The following is a 13189-nucleotide window of genomic DNA, read 5'->3' on the forward strand; positions in this document are numbered from 1 at the left end:
CCATGATGCCACCACCACCCCCAATAATGAATACATTATTGTAATAATAACCGTTAAATGTAGTCTTGCAGGTTTCAGCAGTAGTGCATTTTTTTCATTACGCCAATCATAAACCCTCATGTTTGGCTAAATCAATTCATAGCAAACATTTGTATCCTAATATGAAACATTTATAAATATGAATTATGATCATTTCAAGTTACTGTTTTAAAATCCCCAGATAATATGTGCAATACATCAAATGTATTTGGATATTTCAGGAGGAAGTTGGAATTTTCAATCCTGAAATTACGTCAGTTTATACATTAAATGACAGACCGTAAGTGTGGTCAGGCTTATTTTTGAATTGAGTTCACAAAAACAAAAAAAAATCAATGAGTATGTAGGTGGAGAGCTTTGTATATTGAGTTTAAGCTATGCTTGTGAGGAAGACTGATAACTAAAGGGATTAAACCAATATTCTTGTATTTATTGTATAATGGATTTATTCAATATCCATACAGATTGTTTGCCACTCACAATTTGTTTACTCCCACTGTTATAAATGCTTCAAATATATGTCTCCTGGAGTGGAAAACATATGAACTTTCAGAAGGAAGCAGATCATATTAACATTCTATCATTTGCTTATATTGTAAGTCCTGAGATAGTGCCTTCTCATGATTGCAGTCTTACAGTTGATCCTATTCCATATATTACAAATACGGGGTAAATGTTTAATGTTAACCATTTCCAGAGAGCTGACTTTGAATAGAGATTTTGGAGGAAATAGAATCATAGAATCATACAGCACAGAAGAGACCCTTCGGCCCATTGAGTCCACACCAACACATTAGAAACACCTGAACTCCCACCTAATCCCATCTGCTAGCACTTGGCCCATAGCCCTGAATGTTATGACGTGCCAAGTGCCCATCCAGATACTTTTTAAAGGATGTGAGGAAATCCACCTTGACTCCCCTCCTAGCAGTGCATTCCAGACCTTCACCACCCACCAGGTAAAAACGTTTTTCCTCACATCCCTCCAAAACCTCCTGCCCCTCACCTTGAACCTATGTCCCCTCGTGACTGACCCTTCAACTAAGGGGGACAGCTGCTCCTTATCCACTCTGCCCATGACTCTCATAATCTTGTACACCTTGATCAGGTCGCCCCTAAGTCTTCTCTGCTCCAATGAAAACAACCCAAGCCTCTCCAACCTCTCTTCATAACTTAAATGTTCCATCCCATACAGCATCCTAGTAAATCTCCTTTGCACCCCCTCCCGTGCAATCACATCCTTCTGATAATGTGGCAACCAGAACTGCTCACATTACTCTAACTGTGGCCTCATCAAAGTTTGATACATGACTTCCCTGCTTTTATAATCTATGTTTCGATTGATGAAGGCAAGTGTCCCACATGCCATTTTCACCACCCTACTAACATGCCCTTCTGCTTTCAGAGATCTGTGGGCATATTAGTGGGTGGTGAAAAAGGCATATGGGACACTTGCAACTAACAGGAAAATAAATTACTGCATTATGTTATATAATGTATGTCTACACAAAATATATCCAAATGTTCTTGGTTTGACTGGCACCAACTCTAACACTTAACAAAGAACAATACAGCACAGAAACAGACCCTTCGGCCCTCCAAGCCCGTGCCGCTCCCTGGTCCAAACTAGACCATTCTTTTGTATCCCTCCATTCCCACTCCGTTCATATGGCTATCTAGATAAGTGTTAAACGTTCCCAGTGTGTCCGCCTCCACCACCTTGCCTGGCAGCGCATTCCAGGCCCCCACCACCGTCTGTGTAAAATATGTCCTTCTGATATCTGTGTTAAACCTCCCCCCACTTCACCTTGAACCTATGACCCCTCGTGAACGTCATCACCGACCTGGGGAAAAGCTTCCCACCGTTCACCCTATCTATGCCTTTCATAATTTTATACACCTCTATTAAGTCTCCCCTCATCCTCCGTCTTTCCAGGGAGAACAACCCCAGTTTACCCAATCTCTCCTCATAACTAAGCCCCTCCATACCAGGCAACATCCTGGTAAACCTCCTCTGTACTCTCTCCAAAGCTTCCACGTCCTTCTGGTAGTGTGGCGACCAGAACTGGACGCAGTATTCCAAATGCGGCCGAACCAACGTTCTATACATCTGCAACATCAGACCCCAACTTTTATACTCTATGCCCCGTCCTATAAAGGCAAGCATGCCATATGCCTTCTTCACCACCTTCTCCACCTGTGACATCACCTTCAAGGATCTGTGGACTTGCACCCCCAGGTCCCTCTGCGTATCTACACTCTTTATGGTTCTGCCATTTATCGTATAGCTCCTCCCTACATAGTTCTACCAAAATGCATCACTTCGCATTTATTGCATCACTTCGCATTTACACTTAGTAATGTATTGTCTTAATTTACTTTTATTTCATATTGACTCCATATACAGAATCACAAAGCTGTAACCCTAGCTTAGGCCTATACTCTGGAATTTAGAAGAATGAAGGGAGATCATATTGAGGCATGTAAGATGGTAAAAGGTATGGATAAAGTAGAGTGGGGCATTCTAGGATGAGAGGTCATAGTCTTAGGATAAGGGATAGTAAATTTAAAACAGAGTTGAGGAGCAACTACTTCTCCCAAAAGGTTATGAATCTGTGGAATTCGCTAAGAACAAAGAAAATTACAGCACAGGAACAGGCCCTTCGGTCCTCCAAGCCTACACCGACCATGCTGCCCAACTGAACTAAAACCCCCTACCCTCCCGGGGACCATATCCCTCTATTCCCACCCTGTTCAGGTATTTGTCCAGACACCCTTTAAAAGCCATTGTCATAGTTGCTTCCACGACTTGCCCCAGCAATGAGTTCCAGGCACACACCACCCTCTGTATAAAAGAAAAATGCCTCGTACATCTCCTTTAAACCTTGCCCCTTGCACCTTAAACCTATGCCCCCCTTTAATTGACTCTTCCACCCTGGGAAAAAGCTTCTGACTATCCACTCTGTCCATGCCCCTCATAATCTTGTGAACTTCTATCAGGTCACCCTCAACCTCCATCGTTTCAGTGAGAACAAACGAAGTTTCTCCAACCTCTTCTCATAGCTAATGCCCTCCATATCAGGCAACATCCTGGTAAATCTTTTCAGTGCCCTCTCCAAAGCCTCCCCATTCTTCTGGTAGTGTGGCGACCAGAATTGAACACTATATTCCAAGTGCGGCCTAACGAAGGTTCTATAAAGCTACAACATAACTTGCCAATTTTTAAGCTCGGTGCCCTGGCCAATGAAGGCAAGCATGCCGTATGTCGTCTTGACTAACTTCTCCACCTGCGTTGCCACTTTCAGTGACCTGTGTACTTGTACACCCAGATCCCTCTGCCTATCAACACTCTTAAAGGTTCTGCCATTTACTGTATATTTCCCATTTGTATTAGACCTTCCAAAATGCATTACCTCACATTTGTCTGGATTAAACTCCATTTGCCACCTCTCTGCCCAAGTCTCTAAATCCTGCTGTATCCTCCGGCCCCCATCGTTATCTGCAATTCCACCAACCTTTGTGACATAAAGTGCGGTGGATGCTGGAACAGTGAGTAAATTTGAGGAGTTAGACAGATTTTTAATTGGTAATAGGCTGAAGGGTTATTGGGAGAAGGCAGGAAAATGGGGATGAGGAGCATATCCGCCATGATTGAATGGCAGAGCAGACTCGATGGGCCGAATGGCCTAATTCTGCTCCTATATCTTTTATGAACTTCTGAACCCCATTATGATGAACTTTTATGCTAAATTAATTCACTGGTGTTAACTTTCATCCCATTGCACTTGATCAATTTCGAGCTCTAATGTTGTTTTTTTGATTACCTGCATCCTCATCTGCTTCTTGCTCCTCCCAATACAGCAGCTGCAGTGCTGCACCATGTAGGGAAAGAAAACTGCTGAAGAGGCAAAACGCAGAAAGACAATGGGATAGAACTGAAAAGAGAATGGAGCAGACACATGAGAATGAAGGAGACAGCAAGAAATGGAAGTGAAGGACAGAGTTAAAGAATCAGAAATTGAGAAGAGAAACACAAGTGCAGAAGAGCTAAACAAAACTAAAAAGGAAGTGAAAAGTGAAACAGAAAGAGACAAGTATGAAAGACTAGAGACTTTTTTCATGACTTACCACTGCCAGCATAATTAACTAAAATATTATGAGCAGTTTAGGTTTTGGAGGCCTCAGAATTATATAGTGCAGAAGAGGCCCTTCAGCCCATCAAGTCTGCACTGACACATTAGAAACTCCTGAACTCCCACCAAATCCCATCTGCCAGCACTTGGCCCACAGCCCAAGATTGTTTCAAGCTCGTAAACATATTATTATTCAAATTTAAGTTCAAGATTTATAATTTGCTAAGCAGGCTTTAAATGCTTTACTGAACAGAATTAATATTGTGATATCTGTTGTATACGTGCATTGTTTTCCTAGGAATCGTCTCTGAACACACAGCTTCCCTTGTCCCAACAGATTTCCCATCAACCTGGCGAAAATAGCTTTGCCTTTTACCCTTGTGAAAATCAAAACAGATTTTTAAAAATACCAAAGCAGTAATAATTAGAACACAGCTAACTAAATGACCAACTTTGTACGCAGCTAGCATTGTCAGTCCAAGCACCGCTGCTTTGACTATGTGCCATCTTTCTGCACTATGCAGTATGTGGTCTAACAGAAACAAGTCTCGCTACAATGCTGCTTGCTGTGTTGGCACTTGAGCATTGCCATGCGTAATCTTTAGTGGTGATTCAACTTGACAGGCAAAGAGCTGACATTCTAATGAGGCATACTATGCACTGAAAGGAGCTGCCAGGATATGAATGCTATTTATCAGGACATCCATTAATTTAACAAATACGATGGTGCGCCACACTGTTTGGCTGTTAGTTTTGTTCAGTAGGAATATAACATTGTCTGTTTTTGCAAAGCAGGATTCTATAACAATCCAAAAGTTGGCCTTATTCAAAATGATGAACAACTTGCAAACATAGTCATAATTAAATTTCAGGCAGAAATTCAAAGCACATGCTGAGCCACAAAGAAAAATTCCAAGATTGAACTACTGCAGTTCAAAGCAGATATGATTGGCAAAGAACTTGAGACAGCATGAGGATTTTTTTTTACACAGCATGTCATAATGATTTGGAATGCAGTGCATGAAAGGGTAGTGGAAGAAGATACAATAGTACCTTTCAAAAGGGAACTGGATAAATACTTGAAGGAAAAAGTACAGAGCTATGGGGAAAGAATCAGGGAATGGGATTCATTGGATAGCGCCAGGACACGATAGGCAGAATACCTACCTTCTGTATTGTATCATTCTATGAAATCATGAACACTCTGCTGTTATCTGCACTCCCTCTCCCAGGTGTCTGTGTGTGTATACACATAACTATGGGTGGCACGATGACGCAGTGGCTAGCAGTGCTGTCTCACAGCACCGGGGACCTGGGTTCCATTCCCGGCTTGGGTCACTGTCTGTGCAGAGTCTGCGTGAGTTTCCTCCGGGTGCTACGGTTTCCTCCCACGGTCCAAAAGACTTCCTGCTTAGGTGCATTGGCCATGCTAAATTCTCCCTCAGTGTACCCGAACAGGCGCCGGAGTATGACGAATGGGGGAATTTCACAGTAACGTAATTGCAGTGTTAATGTAAGCCTACATGTGACACTTATTACTAAATTTAAAAAAAATTAGTCTGCATTTGAGAACTAGCTGTTTAATTTTCATTGAGTAGCCTAAAAGTGATAGCTATTGTGCAGCCACCTTGGGTCACTGTTTGCTGAGGAGTAACTGGGAAAAGTGACTATAACATAGACTCAATGTGAAAATAGATATGAACAATTAGGATTCAAAGATGAGAGAGCAGGAGTGGAGAAGATTGTTCAGTGAGAAAGAAGAGATCTGCCCAAATTAACTGGGCAGAAAACTTAGTGAAAAAGAAAGATGGATCAACAGTGGCAAATCTTCCAATATTAGCTAGGTCGAATGTGCAATCGATAAATTTAGTAAAAAGTAAAGTTTCCCAGGTAAATAGATTAAACTTGAAAGGAAGGCTAGTCATATAACTAGGGTCAACAATGTGAAAGAAAATCGCAAGGAATATAGAAAGCGAGATGAAAACAGAGTTTAGAAAAGCCAGAGGAAATATGGAGAAAGCCAACAAATAATATGGAGAGAGGGTTTTTGTACATGTATTCAAATTAAATGACAAATTGGAAGGAAAACTTTTCAAAGATGGAGGAAAATTGTGGAGGATAAAGGTATGATGGAGATGCTAATTAAATGTTATCTGTTAATTGTTACAAAGGACGGTGGAAGGGAAAAACAGAAGGCAGTGGAAAAATGGATGCAGATAACATAGAGAGGAAGTTGGTTATTTTCTCTCAATGATCCCACATTAACTATAGTTTACCAGTTTATTCTTTTCTGCTTCCTTGGACAAGGTAACAAAAGAGAAGAAATTGGTTGTGAAAATGTTAACAGAATTCAAGGTGGTTATGTTGCTGGGTCCTGATTAGATGAACTCTAGGGTTTTGAAATAATTCAAAGTGGAGCTAATAGAGAATTTTAAGTCCCTTTCAGATATGCAATCTGTGCTTGAAGATTGAATTGCAACTGTGTAAAGCTTTGTCCAAGAAGACAGAAAAGAATACATTTGTAAACTATAGGCTAGATTTCTTAATTACCATTACAGGAAAATGCTTAGAGCTAAACCCTAAGTCAGGAGGAGGTCATAAATGACCTTGCAGTTGAATTTTGTTTCCTTTTCTACCATTATCCTATCAAATATGACAGTGTGATAGTGATAACAAACCACCCTTCTAACCCATAGCTCAAGATCAAATTATTGCTTGGCATGTTGTCAGATGTTCAGCAGAGACTTTTTAATGGCAAATTGTATTTGGCAAATGTAATCAAGTCTGTCTTGAAAGGAAATGACTATTTAAATAAAGGAAATAATGTAATGATGTTTCAGTTTTCAGAAGATGTTCAGTAAACTCTCTCACAGGAGGCTAGCAACCAAAGTCGAAAGTACGGTGAGAGAAAATGTGGCAGGGTGGATCAAAAACTGGTTGGTGTTCAGGAAACCAAGGGCTATAACTAATGGGTGCTGCTCAGTTTGGAGTCGGGTTGGAATTGACGTACCTACTACATCCACTCATTTTTTCTTAATGAGCTAGTGTGTGTACGTATGTGATTTTGATTTGGGCATGGGCAGTGCAATATAAAAATTTGCTGATTTATTTATTCTTTCACAAGATACGGGCATCGCTGGCTAGGCCAGCATTTGTTGAAGGTGGTGGTGAGTTGCCGCCTTGAACTACTGCAACCTATGTGGTGTAGATATACCTACAGTGCTTTAGAAAGGAAGTTCCAGTTTTTTAACCTGTGACTTCTGTTCCAACATAGGCAATATAATTCCAGGTCAGGATGATGTGCGGTTTGGAGGGGAACTTGCAGGTGGTGGTGTTCCCATGTCTCTGCTACCCTTCTCCTTCCAAGTGGTAGAGATTGCGGGTTTGGATGATGTTGTCAAAGGAAGCTTGATGAGTTGCATCTTGTAGATGGTACATACTGCTGCTCCAGTGCATCAGTGGTGGGGGGAGTCACTGCTGAAGGTGGTGGATGGGGTGCCAATCAAGCAGACTGCTTTGTCCCCGATGATGATGTACTTGAGCTGTGCTCATCCAGGCAAGTGGAAAGTATTCCATCACACTGCTGATTTGTGCCATGTAATGGTGGACAAGCTTTGGAGAGTCAGGAGTTACTAATTGTAGAATTCCCATTCTCTGTCCTTCTCTTGTAGCCGCAGTACACTTATATGACTGATCCAGTTCAATCTTTGGTCAATGATAACCTCCAAAATGTTGATATTTGGGAATTTGGTAATGTCATTGAAACAATACGGGAGGTGGTTAGATTTTCTTTTGTTTGAGATGGTCATTGCACATGTTATAGATTGGGAGGTGGGGTGGGGAGATTAATTTAAACAGCCTTGATTTCTCCTCTCTCCATCCATCCGTAAACAGAATGGTACTTTGATTTGCTTCCCTCTTAATGAGCAATGGCATGCTTTCCACCCCCTCGGTTTTGGTGTGATTCAATTTCCTATTAGTATCCCTACAGCAATCTCGAAATAGATTGAATTCAGTGTTAGTTTATTTGCACACACACAAAACACAGGGTGGGCTGCTATGTAGCCCCCTGTGCACTCATACAGTAAAAAGGGATATAGAGAGAGATTTACACGGTCAAGACCACAGAGAAAATAATTATTATTTCATGTGAGTCCAGAATCAAAGTACAATGAGGTTGTCCTTCACAGAGGTTGACAGGCTGGGAACTGATGCTGTATAATTCACCATTCTATTGGAGAGGTTCAAAGTTACAGGTTGATAAATCCATAAAAGTGAGCAATAACAATTGAGTTTTATGAATAAGGGTATAGTGTATGGCATCGAGGCCTAGATGAAGGAAAATGACCATGAGTTTAATCCAGCAAAATGAAAGCCCTTATCTATTGGAGTTGACTTCACATGATGAAATAGGCACGCAGAGATAAATCCATCTCGTAGCGATGGTACAGAATTTCCAGTAGAAAAACAGTGCAGATGGGACCAAGTAGTCAACATGGGCAAGACCTCTTTGCTGCTGCTTATAGATGGGAAAAATGGCAGACTGAGTTTTTTTTTCTGGTATAACAAGGCAATATTACTGGTTACACAAGCTGGAGGATTCCATATCACATGACTTCCACCTCTTCACAGCGTCCTCAACAAAGGCTGTGTATCCCCTCATCTGGGTTCCCGAGATGCTTAAATATTCCACCCATTAAGACTTGAAAGGAAGTTTGTAGAGTCATTTGTCCTCCAGGACAGGCCTGGTTTATGAAATGCAGGTGGACTTTGTATAGTTCTCTTTGAATTAGGCCTCTGCAACCCACAGTGGGGGTCACTAATGTCTCTTCAGAGATAAAGTGGCACAAGCTTCTGCAATTTTGCTATGGTAGCTGTTTTTGTTCAAGGTCACAGACAGGCATGGCATCAGCCATTTTAAATTTTAGAACTTAGCGATGAAGATATATTTATTAAAAACATATATAGTGTGAGATCTTAGTCCTCTGATGCAGCACATGTGATGTGAATGTTACTTGCCACTTATCAGCCTAAGCCTGAATGTTGTCCAGATCTTGCTGCATATGGACATAAACTGTAGCAGTATTTGAAGAGTTTCAAATAGTACAGAATGTTGTGCAATCATCAGTGAATATCCCCAATATTTTGTGTCCCTCCACCATAAAATCAGAAGGGGGTTTGACAAACATTGAGATGCACTGTGAAATAATTCAGAATGACGTTAGTTGGCAGAATAGGAAGATGCCGGAGGCAATTTAATTCAGAGAAGTGGGAGGTGATGCAATTTGGTAAGATAAATAAGGAATGTTAGTACATATTCAATTGAAAGACACTGGAAGGTGTGGATAAACAAAGAGGCTCAAAGTTGCAGGTTGATGAATCCATAGAAATGAGCAATAACAACTGGGTTTTATGAATAAGTGTATAGTGTACAATATCAAGGTCTAGATGAGGGAAAATGTCAGAGAGTTTAATCCAGCAAAATGAAAGCCCTTATCTTTTGGCTTTTGCCAGAACCTATGTATGAGTTAATTCCAATAACCTCTGCAGTTGTTGCCTCACCCTGAGTCAAAACGTGCAAAACTTTGAGATATTTCGTGATCCAGAGCTCACATATACCCCACAAACACACTTTTACCAAGAGCACTTATACCTCTGCAGAGTTACTTTTCTCTCTGCCTCTTCCATTGAAATCAAGTCCACAGCTTACTTTGAGGCTCAACTTCTCAAATGTTCTCACAGCTGGCCTCCTTGCCTCAATCTGCTTCTCATAACTCATTCAAATTGCCGCAGCTGGCGTACATACCCATTTGAATTTTTGCACCCGGGTCAATTCTGTTCTCTCCAAGCTCCATTGACTCCTTGAGCCCCAATTGGGAGTCCTAAGTCATCCTTGCTTTTAAATTCCATCGTAGCCTCACACACTTGTCTTAGTGCTCTCCACCTGATTTCCATCTCACATACATCTTCTTGGCAGCAGCTTTTCAACCTGTAGCTTCTTGCCCTATGGGGCTCTTTGCCTAGTTTCCTCCTTTTCTAAATCCTCCTCAAAATCCTTTCCTTAGGCTCTGAGCCCAGTTTCATTTTCTCTGCATCTTCCTGCGAGTGAGATGAGCAATACAAATGTAAGTTTTGGTATGTGATGAATTTGGGCTGTGATATTGAAACCGCCAAAGTCATTAATTGTTTTTTTAAAATATATCTGATCATAAAATGTTTGAAAGAAGAAAGTAAACTGGCTTAAAACTAAAATAACTAGACTGAAAATTATCATTTAAGTAGATACCCTGAACTAATAATCACATCGAGGAAAAACTTGGTCAGTTTAGTTGACATATAAGGGTAATATATAGATGCACATGGTTCATGATGGACAGGTTTCAAGAAGATTAATTAAATGAATATTTTTATCCTGAATGACTCATTTAGTTCGCCTGTGTCCTTGGTTAGATCCTGGAAAAGTGTTCTACGCTTGGAGCCATACGAAATTATGACAACACTGATGCAGTAGTTGTCTGGTAGCCTTGCCTTAAAGAGGGTTAGCTTCATAAACAGATTGTTGTCATTTGGAATCCTAAAGCTGTCAGGAATTGTAATTGTAATGAATGTTGCCAGTGCTGTGCTACAGTGCTGGCTAAAATTTCAATGTAACTGGAATATTCCACTTGGAGAGGTAGGAAGAACTGATCATCTGTATTGCTCCAACAAGTTGATGATTGAGCATTGGCATTGGTTGCCTGAATAACCTGCCATGCCCTCTGATTGAAAGAACGAGCAGTCATACCTTTGTGCTTTTCTGGTGGGGATAGGGAAAACCTTTGGAGGGGCGATCTCACCATTACCCTTGCCGGCCAATGGGCATAGAAATCATAGAAATCATAGAAACCCTACAGTGCAGAAGGAGGCCATTCGGCCCATCGAGTCTGCACCGACCACAATCCCACCCAGGCCCTACCCCCACATATTTTACCCGCTAATCCCTCTAACCTACGCATCCCAGGACTCTAAGGGGCAATTTTTTTAACCTGGCCAATCAACCTAACCCGCACATCTTTGGACTGTGGGAGGAAACCGGAGCACCCGGAGGAAACCCACGCAGACACGAGGAGAATGTGCAAACTCCACACAGACAGTGACCCGAGCCGGGAATCGAACCCGGGACCCTGGAGCTGTGAAGCAGCAGTGCTAACCACTGTGCTACCGTGCCGCAGGACGAGCCTGTAAGATCGCAAGAGAGCTGACAAATCGGGTTCGATTTCTCTGCTTCTATTTAAAGTGTCTTTTCATAACAGAATTGAAACTTGAAAATATAAATCTCAAAGTGTGACTGTTTTAGCTTTATGCAGAAAACAGTCTGATTTTTCCACCATTTTGGGTGATCTAGAAATACAGAAATGTATTGTCGATGGCTTCTGATTAACTGTGGCTGTGTAAATGGCTGACATTATGCTGGGAAAACAGTGTGCCTGTTGTCTTTTGCACTTGCGTTGTCATTATGGTTTGACCTGAAGAGCTGTCGCAGCGAATACGAGGGTGTTTGCATTTTTGAGTAGCATGTAACCAGCAATTCGATTAGAATTGGAAAAATATATATCGTCATTAACATTTGTAATTAGTTGAACACGTTCAATACCCGGAAAACCTTTTTTTGGTTTGTTTGTTCGCGGAATAAAAAATGGTATACTGTTAAAGTGTATGTAGTATGGCATGTGAAAGGTGTTTTAATTTTGTTAGTAAGTTGATTTGTGGGCAGTTGACAGGGCAGTATTGCAGAGCAGTTTTGGGATTGAATTAAAGAATGACAAATGTAAGTTGTCTCTCAGTTTTGACGGTACAGTGTAAAGGAAGGGTTACATAATGCCATATTTTCAGCAAAGGAAGAAAAAGAGATGATCTAAACCAGCACTGACCATGTGAACACTGATTTCACATTTGACCCTGATTTAAAATTGAAAGGTACAAAAAAAAATCAAGGAGTTTGTGGCCAGTGGTGAAAGGTTGCCTATGGAGTAGCAAGGTGGTTCTAGGATTGCAAGAAAGGTATTAATTTTCTGTTTCCATTGTTCCTGGAAAATGGATGTTACCATAAATTAAACAGCGTATTGCATCCTAATGCTCAAGATTCTTGTGCATCACCACGCTGAGCAGAATGTGCCAAGTATGAACCCAGTGCAAATGTAAAGCTATTTATGCTGGTAAAGTTATGAATTATTTACCTGAGAGATTTTGATCACTATCCCTTGAGTGGACTTGAGTATTACAAAAATATCGCTATGACTCTGCCAGCAAACATATTGGCTGGGTATGAGAAAATGAGTCGTATGTTGCATAAAAACTTATGCATGCAACTTGGCATGTTATCAGGACGGCTTATTATAAGCTGTTGAACACAGATGGGCTGTTCAATATGTGAAAGACCCTTTTGGTGTTTCATTTTTGGATGAATGGCATTGAATGAAATATGCTTACTGTGCAATCCTGCCAGACTGCGAAATTATTTGGCACTTGGCATTATCTTGGGTAGAAAAAATACACTTGCAACAACTGCCTGCCTAAGATTCCACTTAATGCCTTTTGGGACAAATAATATGACCCAGAAATACTATTTCCTCATCAAAAATGCCAATGTCATTCATGTAAACCACACAGTAGTTTTAAATCTGACCAGCCAGTAAATTATTCAGAAGGCATTAGAACATGCTGGATTTTGTGGTAGTAATGATGGTGAAACCGTCAGCATTCACCATCATTACTACTCCGAAACTGACAAGCGTGCAGACATGGGCAGTTAAACACAGAAATCCAGAAGTTACCGTGAGTGATGCTTTTTTCACAAGGTGCGATGTTGAAGTCGCCCTCCCTCGGTAGTCATCAATTAAAAATTTATGAACTGGCAAAATCCTCTACTCCTATACTCTTATTATCATTTTTAAAAGACCTTGAAGATGTCACATCCTGTTGACTGAGGTGCGACTGCATTTTTAACAAGGAAGCTAGTCCATAATTACTAATAACCA

General features: G+C 41.0%; 1 protein-coding gene across 1 annotated transcript in view; it reads left to right on the plus strand.

Moving 5' to 3' along the window:
* Positions 1-13189, plus strand: part of samtor (S-adenosylmethionine sensor upstream of mTORC1) — a 117571-nt gene that overhangs the window by 61898 nt on the left and 42484 nt on the right. The gene's annotated exons all lie outside the window — the stretch shown is intronic.

This window comes from Mustelus asterias, chromosome 9 (genome assembly GCF_964213995.1).
Source record: "Mustelus asterias chromosome 9, sMusAst1.hap1.1, whole genome shotgun sequence".
Lineage (NCBI taxonomy): Eukaryota > Metazoa > Chordata > Chondrichthyes > Carcharhiniformes > Triakidae > Mustelus > Mustelus asterias.